The sequence below is a fragment of the Pleurodeles waltl genome, chromosome 1_2, assembly GCF_031143425.1.
Source record: "Pleurodeles waltl isolate 20211129_DDA chromosome 1_2, aPleWal1.hap1.20221129, whole genome shotgun sequence".
NCBI classification, from domain to species: Eukaryota; Metazoa; Chordata; class Amphibia; order Caudata; family Salamandridae; genus Pleurodeles; species Pleurodeles waltl.
The window spans coordinates 253,637,295-253,663,488 of record NC_090437.1 but is presented as its reverse complement, the minus strand read 5'-3'; positions in this window follow the sequence as shown (position 1 = coordinate 253,663,488).

The window sequence follows — 26,194 nt, the reverse complement described above, 5'->3', positions numbered from 1 at the left end:
TTTATTTACTTATAAATATTTTTTGTTGAATATCCATACAAAAATTACCACACTGGAATCGGAAGGACTCCAGGAGATTAGATATATATGGAATAACAATACTATCTAATCATGGTGACCATAATCCACTGGAGACTTTGGCCCAGATTTATACTTTTTGATGCAAAGCTGTGCAGTTTTGTGCCAAAAAGGATAGCACTGACTAGCACCATTTTTTATCGCCACTCGGGCGTCATATTTATACTTTGACGCTGGGTGGAGCTCAAAATAGTTTCGAGTCATTTTTTCCGACGTTAACCATTGTGTCTTGTCATAAGGCAAAATGACGTTAACGAAGGAAAAATTACTGTAATCCAGTTTACAACATGTAATCACCTCGCAAAACAAAAATGCACCATTTTTGCCCACAACAGCATCAAAAATAGACGCTAATGGAGAAAACAGTGCAAAGGAGTCCCAAAATGGATCCCAGAAGCCAGGATAGACCCCAGAGAGACCTCATTCAACCAGCAACCAGCCAGGAGGACACAGACAAGATCCAGGGGAGGAGAAGAAGAGGAGGAAGTGTTGTTTCAGCACAGAGGAGCATGACATACTGGTGAGAGAGGTGACGGAGCATCAAAATCAACTCTTCATCACCTCTAAATTGCCAATTGGAAGGAGAGAGGCAATCTGGGAGCAGATTGTGGATAAGATCAACAGTGTGGCAGAGGTCAGGAGAACAGTGACTGAGTGCAAGAAATGCTGGCATGACTGCAAGAGAAGGACAAAGGAAAAAATGGCACGAAACAGGAAGGCAGCACTGCAAACTGGAGGTGGGAGTCCAGCACCGCAAGAGGACTTGGACGAGATGGAAGAGATGGATGCAGCGGTCATCCCGGAGAAAATCGTCACAGGAATACAAGGACAGGACAGTGCAGAAGTCCAGGAAACAACACAAATGCAGGGTAAGTTGCATGGGGGAAATATATGCTTAACTGTCAAGTGCAAGAAAGGGGAGGCACATAAGACTCACACAATGCATAGCAAAGGAGCACAGAAGGACACAATGACCATTAAGCATGTTGCACTATGCCAAAGTAAGCTACACATGCACCTACGCTTTGGTAGTACCATGCACCATTGATACATACACAACATGGACATATTTAGAACACCACGCCTAAATACCTACATGTACAAATGCAGCACATGGGATGGATGGCATGTATAATCACTGTGCCACTGGTTGTGACTTCACAATATCCCTTTCATGTAGTTACATCAACACCACCAACATCACAAAGACCTCAGAGACCAGGTAGTCAGTCAACACCATTCCTGGGGTTACTTCATTGAGATGTCCCTTGCAGTAACACCTTGCAACTGGCTTTCCTCATTGCCCAAACGCATGTGTGCTGCATCTCACAGAACAAAGTCATGGCAACTGTCCCAACAGTACCCAGGCATGTGCTGGTAGGACCACCACACCCCACATAGACAACACATTCACACAAGGCAGACATCCCTACATCATGCAGTCAGGGTGTCCCCTGGGTGCATGGAACAATAAACTCAACAGGTGCTGAGGGAATAGCAGGCTGGACTGGTATCATTGGTAACATGGCACTACCCAGACCAACTAAACTGAAGCCCACAACTACTCTGACAGAACCATGTCAGATACATGGGAATGGGGAAATGAGCACACACAAGCACACACAAACAACACATGGGGTGTGGCTGTGAACATAACAGTGGATAATTCCACATCAACGGGTGGGGGATGGTACATGGGCAAGCCCGTGTTGGTAAGACTGCCAGTGTAGTGTACCCATTGCACTTGGCAGTACGTTGGGATGGAAGCTGGAAATCTATCTACTCATGGTAGCTCTGTAGGGCACTTAGTAAACATTTTTGATGGATCAACTAGAGACACTGCCAGTTTTGGCCTGCATTGGGTGCAACAGGACACGCTCAACTCAGCCCTGCAAATCAGGCAGTGGAAAGGGCAAAGGGCCAGGGTATGGGACCCCCTTCACTGCCCATGCCAAGTGCATTGGCTGTGCAGGGGCACCCAGGGCCACACCACACCACATCACCAACAACCATTTCATGGAGGTTACACTGCCATGCAAAGGCTGGTGGATATGCGGAAACAGACCTGAAGGGTAGTGTTGAACGTATCACTGGTCTGGTGTCACAGGACAGATGCTATAGTGAGTCTGTAAGCTGCAGGTAACCTTCCATGTCCAGGCCATTGGCCTATGGAGCATTCCACATTGACAACAGTTGCCACTACCACCTGTGCTGGTTGGGGTGGTCAAATACACAATGGCAGTCAGGTGCATATAGGAATGATGCACTTGAAATTAAAACTTGCTTAAGGCCCTGATCTAAGTACAACTCCTGTGTAATGGCTATTTCCATACACACATTTACCATCAGGCACTGTCACATACAGAATAATGTACACAGCAGAAATTTCATACCCATACTGCCCATCCATGGGTTCAACCCTGTGCTTGTATCAAATGAGCAGTACTGTTACCATGCTGCACTCATGTATCATGGTGCAAGGAGTGCTGCATCGAGGGGAGGTGTTAAGTAAGGCAAACAACCTACACAGACAGGAGTTGAAACTGAACTCTGCCAGGTCCATGAGTGCCATGCAATGTAGCACACAAACAACAACATGAGGAGCCATCAATGGCAACAAGAGCACAGTGTCCCAGCAATGCCATCCCTAGGGTGGTGCAAGGTCTCAGCACAGCATGGGTGTATGTGAAACAAGTAAGGCTGTGACAGGTGAAAATTGCCATTTGTGGTGCTGTGGCATGAGCACAGCAACACCCATTGCAAGGTCTCACCATGCAAATGGATGCAAAGGGAGGATAGAACATGAAAAGATGGTGTCAAGCCACATAAAGGATAAACAACACACTTAGAAGATATGACACAGCCAAGTGTGTCAACTGGGCTTCCATTCATGTGACATGCAGGTGAGGCATAAGGCTGTACACTGCAGCTATGATGCACTGGAACAATCACTTGGAACAAAGGGGTGCATCATAGGCCCCTAGCGCCACAGGGGCATCACTTTCAGTGACACTCCTGTGTCACAAAGCACTGCACCGTATTGACAAGGTAGCGTTAAGCCACTTTTTGTGGCTATATGTCACCTTGTAAATACGGACCCTCATGATCATCACTGTGCATGGAAGGTGGTACAATGAGTGATGCTATGGGCATGCCAGTTTTACCACAGTTGCAGATATGCACCCTTTTTCAACACACTGTTGACCTTTCTGCTATGGACTGCAATTGTCTCCAACGTTTTAATTGGCAATGTATGTTCCCTTGCACTGAAAGCCACTTTACCCAAACATGTCCCATGACATGTCCCTCAACCCTGGACTTGTGTTGTGTCACAATTGGGTGGATTCCACGAATGTGGTCACACACCTGGACATTGTAAATATTGCACTATTACACTTGTAATTAAACGCCACCTACACAACCAGCATGTTTTTCTGTGTGACACATTTACTATGCCTAGGATTTGTGATGTGTGTAACATGTCTCAAGTCACAGAGTGTCAGTACAAGAGTGCAAGAATATACGGCCACATATCTATGCACATGATACCTACATGATGTATGTTGATGCTGGTCTCATCCCCTATAAGCAATTCGCTGAGTATGTGAAACAAGTTGAACACATGTATGCTACACCTGCTACATGTGGCAGGAATGGCTGTGAAACAGTTCTCGAGCAATATTATCAGCTGGTATTACCAATAGAACACATTGGTGTGAAACAGAGGGACTCAACCTCATCTATTATTGCCACTGGTCAGTTTAGCAGGATAGGAATGAAATGTAGGCTGTTGTGAAATGTCCCACAGTGACCAACATTCCGAAACAAAACCCATACAGTGACAGCTGAATTACCTCACCTATCCATCCTATAAATGGACAACATAGTCACCTTGAGTGGTGGGTACACTGGATGGCAGATGCACAGATAAGTAGATGTGTTGTAGCTGCCAGTGTGACAGCTCAGTCATAAGGAGGTGATGAACATGTCAAGAGAGGGGTCTGGATGCAGGACGGAGTCCCTAGGACAACACACAATTTTTACTGTACACCCATGGGAAGACCATGAGACCTAATCAAATGACCCATGAAGTAAGGGAGTACTCAAAATTATTTATTTTGATAATAAAAAAACTAAAAAAAATTATGAACGCCTATCCTGACCTAACCTAACCTAACCTAACCGCACCTATCCTAACTAAACCTAACCCACAACAGACCCTAACTACTATATGCTACACTTACCTGGCACATGTAACAACACATTATAAACATTCGCCCCCCACCCCACTCATATCACAGGACACCAGGACAATATAAACTAAACTACACATTTACTAACTATTGCTAAACCAATATACATTTTTTTGGTATTTTTATTTTTTATTTTTTTTAAATATTTTTTTAATAAACACATAAATGCCCCAACATCACCTCCACCTACCCACCCACATAGTAAAACATAAAAAGTAAAAAAAACACCCCCAAACCTACTTATCCTAACTAACACACTAACCTATTCTAACCTACAACTAACCCCCTAATACCCACTAAAAGCCTAGAAATAATTAGTAGGGAGGGGACTGAACTAGGGAGGAGTGACACCATGCCATTCAGAGGTTGGTCCTTTTGAGTTTCGTCTTAATATACTTGAAGGTCTTCGTGTATGAAGTCTAAGTTTTTGAGGACCTGTGTCTCAGCCCTCTTTAAGTCTCTGATGGCACTCATGTCCATGGCAGCAGGTCTGGTTGACTGTGGAACTGAAGTAGAGGGTGCAGCTGCTTGAGCAGTAATGATGTTGGCAGCTGTGGGCCCCTGCACAGCTGTGGTGCTTGGTCCACCCTGTGTGGGCAGTATGGGTCCCCCTTGGCTGAATGCCCATCACTCAACGGTGGCTCGCTCCAAGCGATAGAGGGGTGCCATCCTCCTGAACCCAGATTCCACTGCCAATATGTGCTGATAGTGCACTGCCCTCATCTGAAATGCACAGAGTTGGTTGTTATCCGTGTTGGCAGCAACCATCAGTGTCAGCATTATGTAGAGCATGTACAGAAAATTAACTTACTATCAACACCGATTTGAACATGCCCTCCTACTCACATTCCGGAAAATTCAATGGCCCTGATGGATGAAACGACAATGCTGCCTTAGCACTATTTCCTTTACACCATAGGTACCCACAACAAGATTATGAAACAAACTAAAATTGAACTGCATAGATTTTGTACAATGCAAAGGCAGCGTCAACTTCACATTGATCAGGGCTATGCCTCCATATGTTGATCTTGAGAATATGGATGATACGTGCAGACTACACATTTGTCTGACATGTGTAGATATTTGGTACATACTGTGATTGACACACTCAGCCTACATTCCAACCATATCATGTATTGAACACAGTAAACAGTTGAAAATCATAACATTTTGCATTGTAATAAAAATTACTTTGTGGTGGACCTGCAGCCCTAGCTGCATATATTCTCATCCATTCTGATGTGCATTCCACAGACATGTGTGTGCAAAGTGTGAGGTCATGGGTACCCTTTGACAGGATTGGACCCCATGGCAGTGGCAGGAGTGATTTCCATGGATGTACTGTGCAAGCTCCACTTCTCACATTGTTTATCATACCTGGGCTAATCATGTTGAACATTGTCACCAATTATGTCCCCCCTTGTTACACATATTCCATGCAGCCATTGCAACTCTCACACTGAGTTGTGCTAATGGTCTGTTCAAACATTATAGTCTCACCATATTTTGACATCCACTGCCTCATGTGTGGGTCCCTTGTTTAGCTCATTTTTGAACATGTTGTTGTTGTGTGTGATGAGCTATTGTTGTACAAGTTGGCAACATGGATGTAATTAATATGTAGTCGTCCATAGACTGTGTCCTTCAGTTGTCACATTCAACTGATGAGGCTAATTGTGATGTGTGTGATGGTAGCAGTTCACTCTTACACTTCACATGTGATGTTGCTACAGTACTCTTCAGATTGGTGTTTAAGACATGCTCTCTGAAGTTAAACTCCTAATCCTAAAGTATATGTTTAAGAGATTGAAGACACCAAAGCCGGATTGTGTGAATAAGTGAGGTGTTTATTGACAAAATCTACAAAGTGAGTTACATGATTATTGAGTGAATACGTTTTTAGCAATGTGCAGTCTGCAGCGTATCCCAGCAGCTGTTGTCTGCTGTTCCCCCTCATTTTCTTCTCCACCATCCTCCTCCTCTTCCTCAGGCAGGTCATATACCTGCTCACACAAGGGGATGTTCATCCGCACACATATGTTGTGCAGAATAGCACAAGTCAATATGATCTTAAAGATCATTTGTGGGGCATATAGGAGGCTGCCTCCTATGATGTCCAGGCACCTGAATCTGGACTTCAGGATATGCAATACAATACAATACAATACAATAGTGCGTGTCCTCCAATGTCCCTCATTACATGGACGCTCTGCTGCTGTGCTTAGGAAATGGGGTCATTATCCATGGCTGTATGCCATATCTCTGATCCGCTGCAAAAGATTAAAGGATTAAGTTGTTGTTAGGGCTTGCAACAAGTATGTCATGTAGCATGGCAGTTGATATTAAGAGCTGGTGTGGCTCATATGTATTTGTGGTTTGGTGTGAGTTCCTATCCTTGTGTGATCTTTCCTCAGCACTAGGTTGTTGGACATGACAATCTTGTGTTTGGGTCAAGGACATGGAACATATGATTTGGATTCCACACTGATAATCATTATATATGTAAGATGTGTTGTGTAGTGCACCTTTGTATCAGTGTGTTATCACTAGAGCGGACATGACACATCCTCACAACACAATGGGGTCAGATGTGGTGGCAACATGGTTGCACTACAGAGCCTGTACATCCCATCCCTTTTGACATGTGTTAATGTGGATGAGGTGTGACACGCCCTTTGAAATTGGTTAGTGTATATGCACTACATGTATCCAAAATTGGCTGCACTGTCCTGCAACATTTCAACTATGCAAGAATGTCCCTTGTGTGACATGTTACTTGGCAACCCTTTGTTGTCCCCTGCACCAGTTGCTCATGTGCAGTGGTGCACCAACACTACCTACCCTGAACCAGGGTACTTGGCTAGCTGCCTTGTGGAGGTGGATGTATCTGTGCAGGACGGTGCACTGCCCTGTACATATGCTGTTTTGATGGCCAATTGGCCCTTTCTGCATTCATCTGAGTTCATAGCACAGTCTACTTTCTTCTTGCAACCTGCATACAGCACCCCTGGGATGGTATTAGTTGTTGCCACTTCCTCAGGTTTTAGGGGACAGCTACATGTGAGTCTGCATCATCATGCTATGTATTTTGTAGTGACAGACCTGCAGCGCGAAACATTGCATATTCCTTCCACGCTACATACAGAATGGGAGGGTGGCCAATTTACAATGTGGCTTCAAGTCCTGATGAAATGGTCATCTGCCAAGATGTACATACAGTGCAGGCCATGACTATGGAACTGTGGGCTATTACATTGTTACCTTGGTGTTCCAGAGTGGCAGCTAATGTTTGTGTCAGCCATGAGGTGTCCAAGGGTGTGTATGCCATTGTCACAGGATGATCAACATAACTACCAGTGTCTCTCCTAGCTTCCAAAATATTAATGTGCATTTATACTGTCGACACATGCACAGTGCAGGCTATGGGATGGAGCTCAGCTACTTAGCAAATGTGTATTTTGGCACAGTGCATGTGAGATCAGTGATGTCCTGTTCTCTCCTGTTGGGTCCCACTATGACATCCATGATCTGCACTGTCTGACTGTGTCTCTGCCCCCTACTAGGCCATTTATTGTATCTGGTACAGACATGATGGTGTTGTGAGTCAGTGAGTGTTGCATGTGAGGTTGCACTACAGTAGATGTGGTTCCACTTCTCACACATCTGCCACATGGTATGTGATGGGCATTGATCTTGATTTCCTTTGTGTATGAGCCAATGTGTAAGGCAGATGTCTCTGCACACTACAGATAACTTACTTATGCGTTGATGAGATGCAGTTGATATAGGCACAAGTTGTGTGGTGTTTGATATTTGTTCTGGAAGTGATTTGAACAGCATAACTTGAGGCATCTGTGCCTATTTGGAAGTTGCATGACATGGGCATGGTGTATGCCTTTGACATGTCTGTGCTATTGTTTGTTTGGTGTAGTGTGTGTGATGTGTATGTAGTGGGCAACCTGAGGGCACTTGAAGTGGTCTGTGTAGTTCTGCTGTAATCAAAGGGTACGTGCCTGCACCTGTCCTTCCTGTGGTGTGCCTGTCAAGCTGTGGGTGTTACGTACATGTGGGTGTATGTAGTCCAGCACAATCAGTATGTACTGATTGTGCTGTACTACAGCATGGTGCATATGTATTTTCACCTGCACATTTGTTTAACCCTGGCCATATGTTACTGTAGATGTGTATGTCTTGTGTGTCCGACAGGGTTGGTGTGTTGTGTGTACATTACTCAATTTGTTGAGTTACCTACAAGTAGGCCATTTCCAAATTGTTTATCCTGGAATTGTTTATTGATCCTGTTGTCCTGGAATATGTAGGCATCATGGACACTGCCAGGATACTTGGCCAAATGTTTATGAATATTCTGCGATGGTCCACTATGCCCTGCACATTAATGGAATGCGTGTGCTTGCGATTCCAGTATAAGTGCTCTGTTGCTGTAGGTGGTACGAGCCGGACATGGGTGCAGTCAATTGCACCTAGCACATGTGGAAAGCCGTGGATTTGATAGAACCCCTGTTTGTTCTCCTGCTGCTTTTGCTGGGTGTTGGGAAAGCTGATGTGGTGGGGTGTCAGGGAGATGATTGTGTCTAACACCTTTGGCAGGAATGCAGAGAACAATGGCTGTGGGACACCAGGAACCACTGCACCAGTTGTTTGGAAGGAACCACTTGCCAGCATGTGCAGGACAGCGAGCCTCTTTGTCATAGGTGGTATGTTGTGTGGGGTCCGCAGTCTGGCTGCAATTTGTGGCTCAATGTGGTGCAGCAGGTGTAGTATGGCTTGCTGGTTGAGTCTGTAAGTCCTAATAATGTCCAGGTTCCAAAGGCCAAGGAGGGTTGTCCTGGTCCTGAAGAACTTCCCCTGCCTTCTGCATTTCTTTTGTGGGCCACGTTGTTGTGGTGGTGTATGTAGGAGTTGTTGCTGTCCTCTGTGCCATATAGCAAACTGTATCAGTATCACCTCCATCCTCTTCTGTGGGTTGTAATGTTGCTTATGTGTGTTCTCCTTAAGTAGTGGTATGTTTGCCTCATTTTAATGCCTGCCCTGACTCAGGCAATACATTTTGATGCAAATCAGAGTTCTCTTCATATTTTTGGGTCCGCCTCCCACTCGTGTGGCATTTTTGCCCGGGTGGTTAAATATGGCGCAAGGGTGTTTAAAGTAATTTTTTGGACTGGAACGTCTAGCTTGCATTTCATTGACACCAGGAGGTTTCATGAATCCAAAAAATGACGATAACACCAATATTTTGATGCTTGAAGAGTCTAGCAACAAAATATAAACATGCCATTGGGTTTGCTCTGAATTAGCGTAAAAAAATTACGCCTATTCAGTGCAAACAGAGTATAAAAATGCCCCTTTGTGTCTGCTCTCAGGAGCGGGCAGACACAAAGAAGGATTGCCCGCCCTTGCGGCTGCACACATGAGTGAAGGCCATGTGGGGAGCTAGCAAGGACAGACAGTGGGGCCAGGAGCCGTGATGCCTTCCAATGTCTTCCAGCTCTAGGGTGCCAGAATGGGACAGGGCACTCCTCACTTCAAAAGAAAAAGGGAAAACATGACGCACGGCCACATTTAAGGCCAAAACCTAAAGAAAAACCTCAACACTACTCTCCCTGGCAGAGACACTAAAAAAACTTTCCCCACAATGCCTTTAATTTGCTTTACATTTTTGCCCATAGCTCCACCTATGGTGTTCCTATGACGATGGAACTACTACAAAAATGTTCGGCATGAGGTGCTCTTTCTGTCCAAGTCTTTTGGGTCCCCTTCTGAAACTGGGGGACCACAGAATCATCACTGGCCCTAATTTTGCTTCCATTTTCCAAATTCTTCCATAGCTGGAGCTTTGGCTCTATATCTGGGAGTGATTTACCTTCTAGAGGCCTTATGTATATCAACATTTTACCTCTGGGGGCTGAATGTATGGTTACCCTATAAAGCTTTTTAGTGTGATTACATTGGAATGATATTTCATGTGGTTATGTCCTCTATGGGCTGAATGAAATATCTAACTAAATGTTGTCTCCATATTGTTTTCATGTGATTACAACATCTAGGTTTTAATTATATGGTTACATTGCAATGATTTTCCAAAATTCTATTTTTTATTGTGGTGTCCTCTAGGGGCTGTTCTGATCATTACATTTGAATGCTAAGTATATGAAAGTATATGAAAAAAATGCACAATCACAAAGTTTAATCCTGATAAATGTCTTTATTGGGTTTGCAAGATGATATAATATGTTTTATTTATCCATCATTATTGCAATTATGACACTGATTCATGCCAAAGTGATATCCTTAGTACACCATGACTGTTTGAACACTCTTGAAACGTTTAGGTTATACCTGTACGGGATCACCAGTTGTTGAGCAAAGCCATCTATGGTATATTCCATCTGCCAATGTAAATTTGTAAATTACTGCATAGTATTTAGTAGTGTGTGCATAAAAAAAGTACTTCTCCTTTTCCAAAGAAAAAGTACTGACAGGACAATAATTTATTGAGTGTTATTATTGCGTGCCAGTGATTGGTGATTCTCAGCCCACACCGCCTCCCTTGAGCTGGCCTTAGACTCCTCCACCTTGCTACCCTGTGAGTGTCAAGTGCTAAATTGGGGTAATTGGTTCCCAATGAGGACGACTGAGGAACTAATATTTGTGCTGGCCACATAACTAATAGCCCAATTTCCAACACCACTGCAGTCTAAACCATTCCACTGTATGCCACTTTGCTGTGTGCTGATCCACTCTACGTTATTCCAGTCTATGTCACTCCACTGTACCACACTCTACTCTACGCTATTTCACTGTATGCTACTCAACTCCAAAGCACTCCACTCTGTGCTATTGCACTATATGTCACTCCAGTGTACACTACTCTTCTCTATACCACTTTACTGTATGCTATTTGACTCTAACCCACTCAACTGTATGCCACTCCAGTGTAGTCTACTTCACTGTATGTTACTCCACTGTACACTACCCCACTCTACCTTAGTCCACTCTTTGGTACTGCACTGTGTGCCACTCCACTATACACCATAGCATTATATGCCATGGCACTCTACGTCATGTACCAATAAGTTACAAAACTCTACACCATGATGCTATTTGAGACTTCACTTTATGACAATCCAGTCTATGCTACTCAAGTCTACTCCACTCTATGTCCCTCTACTTCACTCTACAACACTCTACACCCCTCATTCTACAAACTATACTCTATTCTATGTGACTCCACTGTACAACACTGTTCTCCAGTCTATGTCACTGTACAACACTGTAGTTCACTCTCTGCCACTCTTCCACATTCTATGACACTCTATACAACTCCCTCTGAGCAACTCCACGACAATGTACTTGACTCTACATTATAACACACTACTCACTCTACTCCACCACTCCACTCGATTGCACTGTATGTCACTTGACTCTAAACCTTCTATGCCAGTTCACTGTGCCACACTCTACTGCACTCTACCCTACTACACTCTACAACACTGTACTCCACTCTATGGTACTCCACTCTATGAGAGTTCCCCCACTATATAACATGGCATACCACTCCAGTGTCTGACACACCACTGCACTTTGTAACACTTTACTCCAGTGCATTCCATGGAGTTCACTCCACAGCCATGTACTGTATGACATGCCACTCTGCTATATAATACTCTATGCTACGCCACTCCACTCAACTCCACTGTATGACACTTTACCCCCGCTATACCACTGTACAACACTCTACTCTATGCCATACAATTCTACATTATATTCTACTCTATAGAAATCCACTCTACAACACTTTACTATGCTCTATGCCAGTGTACGATGTTCAAATACACTCTATACTCCTACATTCCACTGTACAACACTCTACTCCACTCTCTACTGCTCTACAACACTCTACTCAATTGTACGTCACTCTACTCCACTCTACAATCAATCAATCAATTGGTTGACTTATATATTATGACTTGTTACCGGTGAGGGTATCTGGTACTGGTAGGGTCCAGGTTCTCAGTAAAAGAGTCAGGTTTTCAGCATCCTACAGCACTCCTGTAGAGTAGGAGAGGTCCCGAGGTGTGGAGAGAGGTTGTTCCAGGATTTGTTTATGAGGTAGGAGGAGTGTCCTCCTGCTCTGTGGCATTGTATGTGGGGGGTGTGGGGCACTGCGAGGGTGGCGGAGTGGAGGTGTGTAGAGAGTTTGTGAAATCTCAGGAGGTTGTTGATGTTGGCAGGTCCAGAGTCATGCAAGGATATGAAAGTGAAGGTGAGGAGCCTGAACTGGTATCTCTTCTGAACTAGGAGCAAGTGGAGTTTCCTGAGGTGGAGGGTGATGTGGGTGTGATGAGGGAGATCGACAATGAGTCTGTATGAAAATCTATGCAACTTCCTCTGCACAATTTACACCACTCTTCTCTTTAACACATTACACCACTCTACTCCACTGTGCTCCACTACTCTACTGTATGCCACTCCCCTGTACACCACTATGTGACACTTAACTGTGCAACATTCTCTGCCACAACAGTCTACCACACTCTATGACACTGTACTGTGTACCTCTCCACTCTACATCGCCATACTCCACTGTACGCTTCTCCACTGTATGCCACACAACTCTACACCATTCTATTCTTTGTCACTCCACTCTACGCCCCTCCATTTGATGCTTCTGCGGTGAACGCCACTCAACTCTAATAAACAATACTTAACCTTATAACACTCAACTGCACAAAAGTGTACTTTAATCTCCCTGAGTGTGTGCCACTCTAGTTTACTCCATGAAACTGTATGACACTCTACTCCACCCTTTGACACTCAATGCAAGTTCTTCCATACCACTCTACCCGACCTTTCTGCACTATACTCTTTGACACACTACTCCACTGTCCTTTAACCATCTCCATTACTCCACTCTATACCACTCAACTCCATTCGACTCCATGCCACTCAACTCTACAAGACTTTATGTCACTCCACTGTACCACACTGTTACATACTGTACTCTATTCCATGTTACTCCACTGTAGAACACTCTTATCCACTCTGTGGCATTTCACTCTTTTCTACACCATGACACTTTCCAACACTCTTTGACCCACCAGTCCATTCCACTGTATGATGCAGCGCTCTACTCTATGACACTTTACTCTACCGTAAAATATGCTGGTCCACTCTAATCCACTCCATGCTACTCTACTCTACAACATAACACTCTACTCTATTAAACTATACTCTACTTTATTCTATCTGACTCCACTCAACTTCACTCCACTCTACTCCACTGTACCATACTTTTTCCCAATTTATGCCACTGTTAGACACTCCACTCTATGCAGCTCCACTCTACGACATTCTCTTCCACTCTATACAAATCCCCTCTACAAACCTCTATTGCACTCTGTGCCACTTTACGACAGTCTATTACACTCTATTCCCATACGTTGCACTGTACAACATCGTAGTCTATTCCACTTTACAACACTTTCCAACATTCTATGATACAGCAGTCCACTCTAGTGTACCAGACACAACTCCTAGTTATGACACTCTACTTGATGCTACGCTACACCACTCCACTCCGCTCAAGATCACACCACTCTACTGTATGACACGTGAATCCACTCTATTATTCTTTACTCCCCAGTACGTTACACCACTCCACTCTACTCCACTCCACAATACTTTATCTTACTCTAGGCCGCTCCACTGTACAACATCCTACTATGCTATGCAACTCCACTCTTTAAAAGTCTACATGCTCTATGATGCTTTATGACAATCTACTCCCATTCACTCTATGCCACTGTGCTACATTGTATGACACTCTAGGACGCAGCTCTCTATTCCCCTTTATAACACACTACTCCACTATGTAACATGGCACTGTAATCTACGACACTCTCCTCCAATGTACGATACTGTATCATAGGCCACTGTATAACACCCCACTCTACAACACTCTACTGTACAACACTACACCGTACAAGATTCTCCACCACTCTCTTGGATGGCACACCACTACACAAAACTGAATTGTATGTAACTTTACTCTACTGTAATCCACTCTTTGGCATTACATTATATAATGCTCTACTCTACTCTATGCCACTGAAACTCTACTTGATAACACTCCACTTCACGATACTTGACTCCATGACATTGTAGTTGGTGACACTAAACTTGACAACACTCAAATCTACTGTACAACAGACCACAGCACTGTACAACCCACCACTTCACTCTTTGATTGTTGGACCTGGCCCTCTCTGCAGGGTCACACCCAAACTTTTTTTCCTTTACCCTCCAGTTTTTTGCTGAGATAATTTTTATTGGGCTTAGAACTCTGTACACTTTACCAATGCTAACCAGTCCTGAAGTGCTTGTGCCCTCTCTACTAAAAATGATTGATTGGCTTACAACTGATTGGCATCTTTAAATTAATTAAGTCCCTTGTAGAGTGGTTTATCCTATACTCAAGACTTATAAATTAAATGCTACTAGTGAACCTGCAGCACTTAGTTTGCCACCCTCTTAAGTAACACTTGAAAACGTATATCAGGCCTGACATTGCATCTTGAATTAAGTTTTAAATTTCCAGTTTGACTTGGCAATAAAACCCCCTTGCCATTGCCCTAGTCAGCCCATAGGACAGGATGCCTTGTAATCAAGCGGTTGGGCAGGTACTTTTACGTTTTACATGTCCTGGTAGTAAAATGCTTCTAAATTTGTTTTTCACTACTGTTGCCATTACCTGTCCCAAAGGATACAATTGGGTTAAGTGCTAACTTTTAATGGGACAAGGTGTTCAGTGCATGTTTGATATCTCTGGAACTTTAATGAAAAATCCTCTTTAGTGACAAAGTTGGATTTTTAATTTCATTTTTAGAATGTCATTTTTAGAAAGTTGGCATTTTCCTGCCCTATGCCCATTTATGCCTATAGCCTGTCCTGGGTTGCATGGCTGGGTGTAGCTGACAGACTTTGTGAGTTCCCCCTAGACAGTCACACAATAGAGAGATTAGAAATTGTTTCTGAATGGGCCTTCTGGTGGCAAGATGGGGGATGAGCTAAGCACAGCCCGACTTGCAGCTGAACAGGGTGTGCTCTGCCTTCACATACAGGAACCATCACCTCCACATTGTCACTACAGCCAGATTGGAGCCAGAGGAGTCAGGAAATGCCATGCACATCAATGAAGCTTTCTAAAAGCTTCTCCCACCTTCCAGAGGAAGCGCACCAGGGTATAAACATAGAACCTTCAGACCCATGTCCCAGTTTCCTCCTTAAATTTGAGGAAGGACTCTCAGAGGAATGTCCGCTGCTCTGACTTGCTGTGCACTCTGCAAGACTTCTTTGTTGTACCTGGAAGAGCTGCTTTGCTTCTTGAAGCCTCACTTGACCCCTCAGAGGCCAGCCTTGCTGTTGAGCCCTGCATCTTCACCTGAAACCAGGATTCTTGGAGTGACACCTTGGGCGAGTTTGCGGGCCTCCTTTTCAGTGCCACAGCGACACAAAAGGCTCCTACTATATTTACCTCACACCTAGAGCCAGCCTAAATGGGTTATGAGCCTGCAAGAGGTGTTCCACCAGTCCTGGCCCTTGGTTGTGGTACTAAATATGGCCAGATTGCCTAATACAAAAACTGAGGACTTAGCAAATGTTTACCCAAAAGCTGCTCTGAGAAGCAGGAGGAGTCTGAGGCCAACCAGCTTGTCTTTCTACCCAAGGTGCATTGCCTGTCGGATTGATTTTGTGGTTTTTGCCGCTACGTTCTTCTCTGATGCAGCAAATCCTGTTCAGCTGTCCTTTGCAAAAGGATTATCTGGCCTCCTGGGATTGTTTTCAGTTACAGCCCTCTAATTCATCCCGCTAGTGATTTTCAGCTTCCAAAAAAAGAGACTAATTCCGAGCTTAGAAAGCTTCACCGTAGATGCCACCCAAAAATCCCTGATGACAATGCTCCCTAGTCATCTCCTACACCTTTGCCCAGCTGAACTTCACCTTCTCAGATCAGTTTTTGTCAAAATTTATTCTAAGTCTGAAGCTAAGCGCTGACTGTGCACATACCCCTTATTATATCTGAACCACATTCCATTGTGGTTGGCCATTTTGTTTTTTTTACTTTGACCAGATCTCCTAAGACTAGATGTCTGCGGATGGTGTTAGCTTTTGGTGACAAATAGTTGATCAAAAATGTACCTTATTTTTTTAAAGTGGTGTGGCATTTTACTTGTGCTGTATGTTCACTTTATTTCTATTTGTGTGTTGCTTATATACTTTACACATTCACTCTAAGTTAAGCTTGACTGCTTTTTATGCCATGCTACCCATGGTTAAGCACACGTTACTTTTGATTACTTTTTGTGGTTCAGGCTGCAAGGAACTGTGGTTGTTGCTTGACCAGGGCTGACACCCCAGTCAAACAACAACTCTGTTTCTCACAAAGATACTCCACTATACAACATACCACACCTCTGAACTGAAAAACCTGTTACTGCACTGTACACTACACCACTACACTCTATTCCACTTTACAACACTACACCCTATGACACAAGACTGTACGGTGCTGCCCTCCACTATACTATATGATACTCCACTTGAAACACTCAAATGAATGACACTCCACACTATGGTTAAAGAAAGGTTTCACTTAATAACCCGAACCCAACTTCACTTATACAAACATTACACATTCTAAAGTTATAGTTATAGCTTAAATTTATAATTTATCCACCACTTTCAATTTAATGTTACACACCTCCATACACAGTCTTGTCACCTCAATCACCACACTACATTAACTATAACTCGCCATTCTCACAAACTTTTATAGTTGACAGAAGAACAAATTGTCACCAAAAAAGCTGATCTATAGCTAGAAAAGCCTATTGATTGTAAACAGAGGAGTACAAAGCTATTAAGCTGATTAGCATACTCAGGCAGTCAACAGGGGCCTTTGAGTGAAAAGGCAGACTCCGCCGTCTTTCGCTAAAAGAATGTCTAAAGCAAGTCTATTTTGAAGAGTCATAGCTCTACCCGCAGCTAATTAAGTATCTAACAGGAGTATTGAGACTGTAAAATTTGTCAGCATATTATCCACAATAGTAGAGAACTTTCGTATCGTGATCACATTTAAAATGACTCCCACTGAAGGAATCACTGCACCAAAAATATCTCCCACAATTGCAGAAGAGGTTTCCCTCCTCTGTCACTTACAATGTAATTCAGTCAATTTCAGAAACTTCTTTAAATCATCTATTTGATCAATTTTAGGGAAAACTATCCCCAAATAACATGTCCCATACCATCCTCTAGGAAGACGGTAATAAGCGTTAAGTCCACAGATATAATAGATCCCAGGAATAGCAGGGTCCTGACCATTCAGCATAAAAGTCCATTTAACTCTGAAACAAAAACACATGCCTACATTCACACGTTCCCACAAATAAAGTGTCAGTGCGTGACTTTGGCATATATATACAAAGCTTCCCTACATGTAATACATCTAATGCTAATTTCCCCTGTGTGTTAATAGCTGTGTAAGCATAATCATTCTTATAAGTCCTTTTCTCTAATCCTTTTTCTAACTTCTCCTTCAATGCTTTTCTTCTATCATCAGTATGCCCTATAAAGCTATTTTCTAAAGGTGTAAGCAAGCATGCCAAATTGTTTCTGTGGGCATATGCTGATCCAAAAGTTAGTGTTTCTTCAAATAATCCTCTAACTAGTACTATCTCATGCTCTTTAGCCACTTTACTCAGGCATCTAATAACAGGAACAAATGAAAACACTAGATCATAATTTGAGTAAAAATACTGTATGTACTCTTGGTTATAGAATCTTGTTAGTATCAAACTACAGCTTATGCCATTCGTTAAAGGAAGACTATGGTACGTAACTCCTTCCTCTACTGATGAAGGAATTTTCGTACACACAAGACAATTCCTCGCATCCATTGTTTCAACATACTCACTCAGCAAGAGATATAAAACATTAGAGGAAAGCTCTTCTTGAGCGTTAGTATAGTCAGGCAAGTATTTCTCATCTAACTTAAACCTTTCTCAATCTGTCAGTGTAGTAGTTTCAGAAGCAATAGTAGTCTTTTTCATATCATGAACATACAATCCCACAATCATTATTATAAACATTATTCCACACATAACTGCCAATCCAACACTCATGTACCTACAGTGTCCAATGTTTCTATCTTGGTTATTTAGCTCAGCCATGATCTGTAAAGAATCAGAAAGCAGAAGTAACTCTTAGATAAAATGCAACAAAATCAAAATGAAGAGAAAATTATCTTCTCACAGTTCAGCTTCACATCCAGGAACCCTCTTCCTTTGTCAAAATCGATTAGCAGCTTGTCACATCTGGTTTTCAATTGTCAATTCAGCTTTCAATGTCTCTTTCGGTTTTATTTCAACAGTCTCTTTCTTAAGTTTCTCAGATCAGCTCAAGTTTCTGATCACCTTCAGGTTAGGTCAAAATACTGACTCTGAACTTCTCTATCAAAACAAAAAGACATAAACTCATGTTGCCATTCATTGGTAGCCCACTCAGGACCTGTGTAACATCAACTTGCTATTCCCTTTCTTTTCAACCTTCGTTCGCCACCTATTTCTCCTTCGCTTAATTCTTCCTTTTTTGTAGTATCTACTTCTTCTTCTATTGTTTCATTTACCAATTCCTTTTTCTTTCCAATCTGCGATTCAGGCCAATTGTCTCCTTTTCTTGTTCCTTCTGTCAATATTCATCTCAAAATTGGACTCTTCTCTTTCTCTTTCTCTAGGGTGTTTTCTCTTGATGGACCTGCAACGGGCTCAGGAGTCGTCAAATCACTTTTACTCTGATCTGTCTCAACTCTTTCATCCTCTCAGTCTGGAGCTTGCTCTGTCTGCTTTTCAGCACTGTCTGCTTCTGGGAAAACGGTTGCTGAGCTAGGCCCCCCTGCTGTATCGGTCGAAATATGCTCTTGCACGCTCTCCTGTAATTCTTCACTCTTGTCTCTCACAGGGGTAATTGAACCATCTTCCACAAGCTCTGGTTCGACTTCAGACTCTCTTGACTCCTTTTCTGGTTCAGGTACAGCAACCTGTTTCGATGTTGTTGGTGCTCTCAACAACACTTCTTCATGTTCCTGTGGACACACCACTCTTTTTGTATGGCTTGCGTGTATCCAGTTCGGGAGTCCTGCACACTTTACAGCTGTATTAGTTGTTAGCACCACCTGGTAAGGACCCTTCCAAAGTGGTTCCAGACAAGTCTTGCAAATGTGTTTCTTGACAACGACCCAGTCTCCGGCTCTCAGATTGTGACCTGGATCGTGGATGGGTGGTAGGGTGGTGGCCTGCACCTGCTGAGAGAAAGAGCGAACCACATCAGCCAGACCCTTGCAATAATCCAACACCATATCAACCGTAATATTGACAAGTGCATTGGCTGGAACTGCTGGTAATCTCATTGCTCTACCCATGAGGATTTCATGGGGCGACAGCCCTGTCTTTCTGTCAGGTGTGTTTGTCATTGTCATCAACACCAAAGGCAATGCATCTGGCCATTTCAGGTTTGCAGTGGCACACATCTTGGCAATTCAGGATTTTAAAGTACCATTCATCTGTTCCACTAGTCCTCATGCTTCAGGGTGATGGATACAATGCAACTTTTGCTCAAAGTTTAATGCTGCACATAAGAGTTTAATCACTTTGTTATTTAAGTGAGTTCCCCTCTCTGATTCTAAAGAGATCAGAAATCTGAAATGTGGTATCAACTCCCAAGTAACAATTTTGCTACGGTGAGAATGTAATTTGTTCTTCTGGGGTATGTTTCAATCCAGTGACTTAAACCATACACAATCACCAACACGTACTTCAAAACTCTACATGCAGCCATCTCAATGAAATCCAATTGCATTTTGCTGAATGGACCTCCTGCTCTTCCAATGTGGCTCAAATTCACCATTTAGTTGTTGACAAATTATGCAGCAATGACATACTGCCTCTGCTGCTTGCCTGAATTTAGGATTAAACCAGTCAATCTTAAACAATCTGACCATGGCATTCCTTCCAATATGTGCCTGACCATGGTAGTACCTGGCCATTCGTGACAATAAACTATTGGGCAGGACCATCTGACCCTCCTCAGAAATCCAAATTTCACCAGGTCTTTGGGCACATTTTAACTTAACCCAGAGTTGTTTCTCTTCTTTGTGAACATTATCCTGCATTGTTTTCAAATCTTCCAAAGTATCAATCACCTTTAATGCAAAGCTTGTGCAAGTACTGTCTTCTTCGGGCATCAGTTCCTACTTGTCCTTAAACGATATACAGTTCAATGCGCAAAACCTTGCTACTTGATCCGCATATCCATTTCCCAATGAAATGTAATCCTGTGCCTTTTGATATGCACCGCATTTTACCACAGCAATTTCTTCAGGTAACTATATTGCAAACAACAACTCCTTTATCTTGTTGCCATTCATCACAGGTGTACCAGTAGAGGTTAGAAAACCTCTCTGTGACCACAATTGACCAAAATAATGAACAATTGCAAATCCATTTTTTCTGTCAGTATAAATTGTGACTCTCAGTCTCACAGAAACATGGCATGCCCTAGTAAGAGCTACCAATTCCGACTCTTGTGCAGAATATACACTGTGAAGCCAGGAAGCTTCTAATGTGCCTGTGATTGTGCATACAGCATATGCTGCTCTCAATGTCCCTGTACCATCTCTGAGACATGAACCACCGACAAAGACAATTTGGTCATTTTCTTCCAATCGTGTATCTCTGATGTCAGGCCTTGGTTTTGTACACAGTTCATTTACCTCAAGACAATCATGCTCGATGTCTTCCTCTTTTTCAATTTCAACAGTATCACTCGGAAGCAATGTTGCAGGAATCAACACTGTACATCTTTTCAATGTTACATTGGGAGCACCCAATATGCGTGTCTCATACCTTGTCAGTCTTGCACCAGTCAAATACTGTGTTTTCATCCTTGTCAGTAAAATCTCAACAGAGTGGGGTACCATTATCGTCAAAGGGTATCTGTTAGAAATGGGGTCTTTGGTTGACAGTCAGTGGGTACACTTGCCAAGTCGAATTTACAGTTAAAACTGCACACACAGACACTGCAATGGCAGTTCTGAGACATGATTACAGAGCTACTTATGTGGGTGGCACAATCAGTGCTGCAGGCCCACTAGTAGCATTTGATTTATAGGCACTGGGCACTTCTAGTGCACTTTACTAGGGACTTACTAATAAATCAAATATGCCAATCATGTATAAGCCAATTACATACACATTTTGTAAAGGAGCACTTGCACTTTAGCACCGGTTAGCAGTGGTAAAGTGCCCACAGTAACAAAACAGTAAAATCAGACTCCAGTACACATCAACAACCTGGGGAACAGAGGCAAAAAGTTAAGGGAGACCACGCCAAGGATGAAAAGACCAACAGTATCCCATCATTACTCCCTCACATTGAGGAAGACTTTGACCAACTGCGGCTGCTGCACGCAGACAACCTGGTAAAGCTGCTGCGACTGGGTCAAAGATAGCTGAAAAATAAGCTACAGGGCGATAATCACCTCCATGGACCTGTGTCAAAACAGGCAAAGAACAAGCATCACATTCATGACAAAACAATGTGAATGGCTTTGTGTAATCAGGCATTCCCAACGCTGGAGCTCTGCACAAACGCTCCCTCAACCCAGTGAACGCTTTCATATGATCCTCATCTAATGTAATGGGGTCTCTAACTTCCTTATGTGTCAGCTGTTGTAATGGTTTAGCAATCTCAGCAAAATTCGGAATCCACTGTCGACAATACCCTACCATTCCCAGAAACATTATGACATCTCTCTGTGAAGTCGGAGGACTTCTCTGCAAAATCATGGTAATTCTCTCCCTACAGATTCTCCTTGACACTTTCTCAATCTGGTGTCGCAGGTATTTCACTGATCTCTGACAATACTGCAGTTTCAACTGTGACAAATTATGTCCAAATTTTCCCAAATGATTTAATAGGGCAATCGAGTCGTACTTACACTCGTCCCTTGTCCTAGATGCAATCAGCAAATCCTTGTACTGTACTAGAGTTGATTGGTGCGGTAGTTCCAATGACTAAAAATTATTTTTCAGGATCTGATTAAACAGAGACAGTGACTCCATATACCCTTGGGGAAGTCTGCACCAGCTGTAGACTCTATCTAGGAATTTGAAACTAAAAAGAAACTGACTATCCTCATGAAGAGGCACAGAAAAGAAAGCTTGTGACAAGTCAACTGCTGTGAACCACTCTGCATCGCAAGGAACCTGTAACAGTATCACTGCTGGATTTGGCAGTACCAGACAACACTTGACCACCATGTCATTCACTTACCGCAAATCCTGCACAATGCGCACTTTCCCACACAGCTTCTTTAAGCCCATTATTGGTGAATTACATGGACTGCTCAACACTTCTTTCAAAACTCCCTGTTTCAGAAAATCTCCAGTTATCTGCGCCACTTTCATCAGGACATCGTGTGCCATGTTATACTGTGAAAGCTGCGGGAATACCACATTTGGCTTCAAAGTGATCTTAACCAGTTCCACTCCTTTGATCAAACCCACTTCTTTACCTGTCAGGTCCCACCCATTTTCCTGTACTGTTCCCTGCAAGTCTGCATGCAATTCTTTCACAGTAAACATTGGGAAAAACCCGATCAATGGGTATTCCTCGTTAATGTTGTTAATTATGGTCTTGGATGTCTGTTCTTCCTCATCATCACCATTAGTTTGCACCTCTATTCCAGTGTTCAAACAACTAATAGAACACTTTGTCTTACACAGTAAGTCCCTTCCCAATAGGAATACTGGACTAGAGTCACAGACTACAAACCTATGCAGTCCCTGGGAGTTACCAATTTCAACCTGTACTGGATCTGTGATTGGATTTGTCAATTGTCTGTTCTCTACTCCCACAACCTGAACTGTTCTGCCTGAAAGAGGTACATTCTGAACTTCTGCACTTCTCACTGTAGAGTGTGTAGTTCCTGTGTCCACTAAAATTGAGACCTTGTAACCCATCACCTTTCCTTTCACAAAAGGCCCTCTCTGATCTACTTCTAAGGACGCTGCAAGCATACATGGTCCTTCATGTGAACTGTCACTCATCCATTCTTCGTTTATTTCATCCTCACTATGAAATGGGAATTGGTGTACTGTGTCATCTGTCTGGTCTCTGACCTGTGACCTTCTGAGTAAGCATCATCTGTTGCTGTTCCATCGGGGCTTGAGGTATCTGCACTTGCTGACTAGGTACCATAGGAACCTGCTGCTGTATTGGTTGCAACTGTGTCAATTGTGCACGCAGCACTTGCACCTGCTGCATGGGTTGGACATGTTACACTTGGTTCTGAACATTCAGATTAAAACCTCTCATTCTAGGGACTTTCACAGATCAAAATGAATTGACATCACCACTTTGCTGAACAACACCATCCTGCTCCAACAACGGACACTCCCGCTTCCAGTGTCCCACATTTCCACACAAATGACATGGTAACATCTTTTTCATTCCCTGCATGTTGTTCTGGACTACTACAGTATTCAAATCCGGACCACGAGTCATGATAACTCCACGACCTCTACCTCTCATTCGAGGTTGAAACATAACAGTTCCCTGCTGCTGCGGCATTTGTTGCACCAAAGCTCCTTGCACTCCTGTCTGAGCTGCCTTTATTTGCATCACCATTGCTTTCTCCTTCAGCTTTTTCTGCTTCAACTCGGTTTCATCCCTACAGTATTTCACATATTGCAACACCTCATTGATCGGCTTTGCTTTCCAACAAATCAAATGACTCAATCATCTGCCCTATTTCTGGTCTCAATCATTTGACAAACCTGAACACAAAGTGCAACATGTCTTTTGGCTCAATTGCTTCATTACCATTGTACTCCTTGAATGCATTCAACAGTATCTCATAATAGGTATATATTGACTCTTTAGTTTCTTGCACTGTCCTGTCAATTCTCTGCCAGTCAATATTTTTGGGCGAAATTCTCGTCTTCAGGAATTCAATCACCTTATAGTAATGTTTCATCACTTCAGGTGATGGTGCACCTGTAACTCTATCCCTTTCCGGTTCACTCGTCGGCCAATCCACTGCCCTCTTGCATTCAACCCACAAATCAGCTGGAACCACTATTTCCAATATTGTATTCAAGTCTTCCCACAGACACTTAGAACGTTTCACAAACCTATCTGTACCACTCAACCGGTTTCTCTCTTAGTTTTGGGTAATCATTTGTGAAGGACAGTATATCGCTCCTGTGCCATGGGACATGAACAAACTGCCCTCCTTGAATTTCTCTCATTGGTAACATTTTTACTGGATCCTTTTCTTTCTGAACACTTTCAGACCCTTCTTGTGAATCTTGTTTCCTTTTGCGCTTCTTCTTTGCCCATCCACCTTCCCACTTCTCTAATGCTCCCCAGATCTGAGCACTCTGCATCAATTCTTTTAAGTCAGCCTTCATTCCTGCTGATCTCATGTGCTCGAAATCCTTTACTTCAAAATTTAACCGGTAATTTTGTTTCAAAAGCTTTGTTCTCTCAATCTCTATATCATCTTTGTCTGCCAGCTCTGCCAATTTCTGATGTATCTTATTCACTTCCCTTGTAATCCTTGGACACAAGTACCTCAGCTCTTCTTCTGTGTAGGATTCTAACCTGTTCACTCCCATTGTTCCCTCAGCCAGCTCTGTTGCTTCTGTAGCTAGCCTTATACGATTTATCTGCTCTTCATCCTTGGATGTATTTCGAGGAGTATTCAATCTATCCAGCCATTCAGTCAATTGTTGTGCTGTCAATCCCTGTAACGAGATGTTACTTGCATTTGGCACTGACACCTGTTGCATCATTGCAACTGGAGTTTGCAGCAGTAAAAGCTTCAAGCTTTGACTCGCACTTGGGCCATTTACTGCATCTGAGAGCCCTACAAGTGGACTAAGATCCATTCATAGTCTAGATCCATTAAAGGTCTGACCCATAGATGATACCACCTGTACATGATCACTCACTCCACTCCTCACAAGGCTCTGTGACATTTCACTCTGATCTCCTGCAACTGTTTTCTTTTGCGCAACTAATGGCACCGCTGGACCAACAGTAATCGGTAGCGATATTGCATCTGGAGCAGCCCTGACACTCGCATTTTGTGGAAAGGGTGCTCCCATAGTCTGATTCATCACTGGTGTGACATTTGACTGTGTCACTGTTATTGGTGTAAACTTCGGTAAACACTGTGGCTGTGCCTGAGGCAACAGCATTGGAGTCGGCTCAGTCTGAACTAGCATTGGCCTCAGGAGCACTTGCTCCGATGGCACCACTAAGTTCAAAATTGTCTCAAGAACTGTACATCTGGATAAATTCTCTGTATCGATGGTGGGTGCACCTGTGCTTGGACCACTGAAGTATTCACTGCATTAGGAGTACTCTGCACTACCCCTTGTACCTGTCCATTATCTGTCTGCACTGGTCCCATTGTCCCCAATGCCTGTGCTGGAGAAGTTGGGGCAGAACTAGTCCTTGGACCCCCTTCATGCATCGAATATGGCGGGGTCGATCCCTTAACAACTGTGTAATAAGATCCTCAATATCTGAGTCTTCTTCTTCTACATAGGTCTTTTTCTTCTTCTTTGTCCCTGAACTCTCATTACTCTTAGCAGCATCTTCTTTTTCTGACTCATCTTCTTCCGCGATTGCAGGAAATAATTTAATTCCCTGTAGGGTCTCTGTTCTCCACCTTTTCTGTTCCCAATCCCACTTTGCTTCTGCCAAGGTCT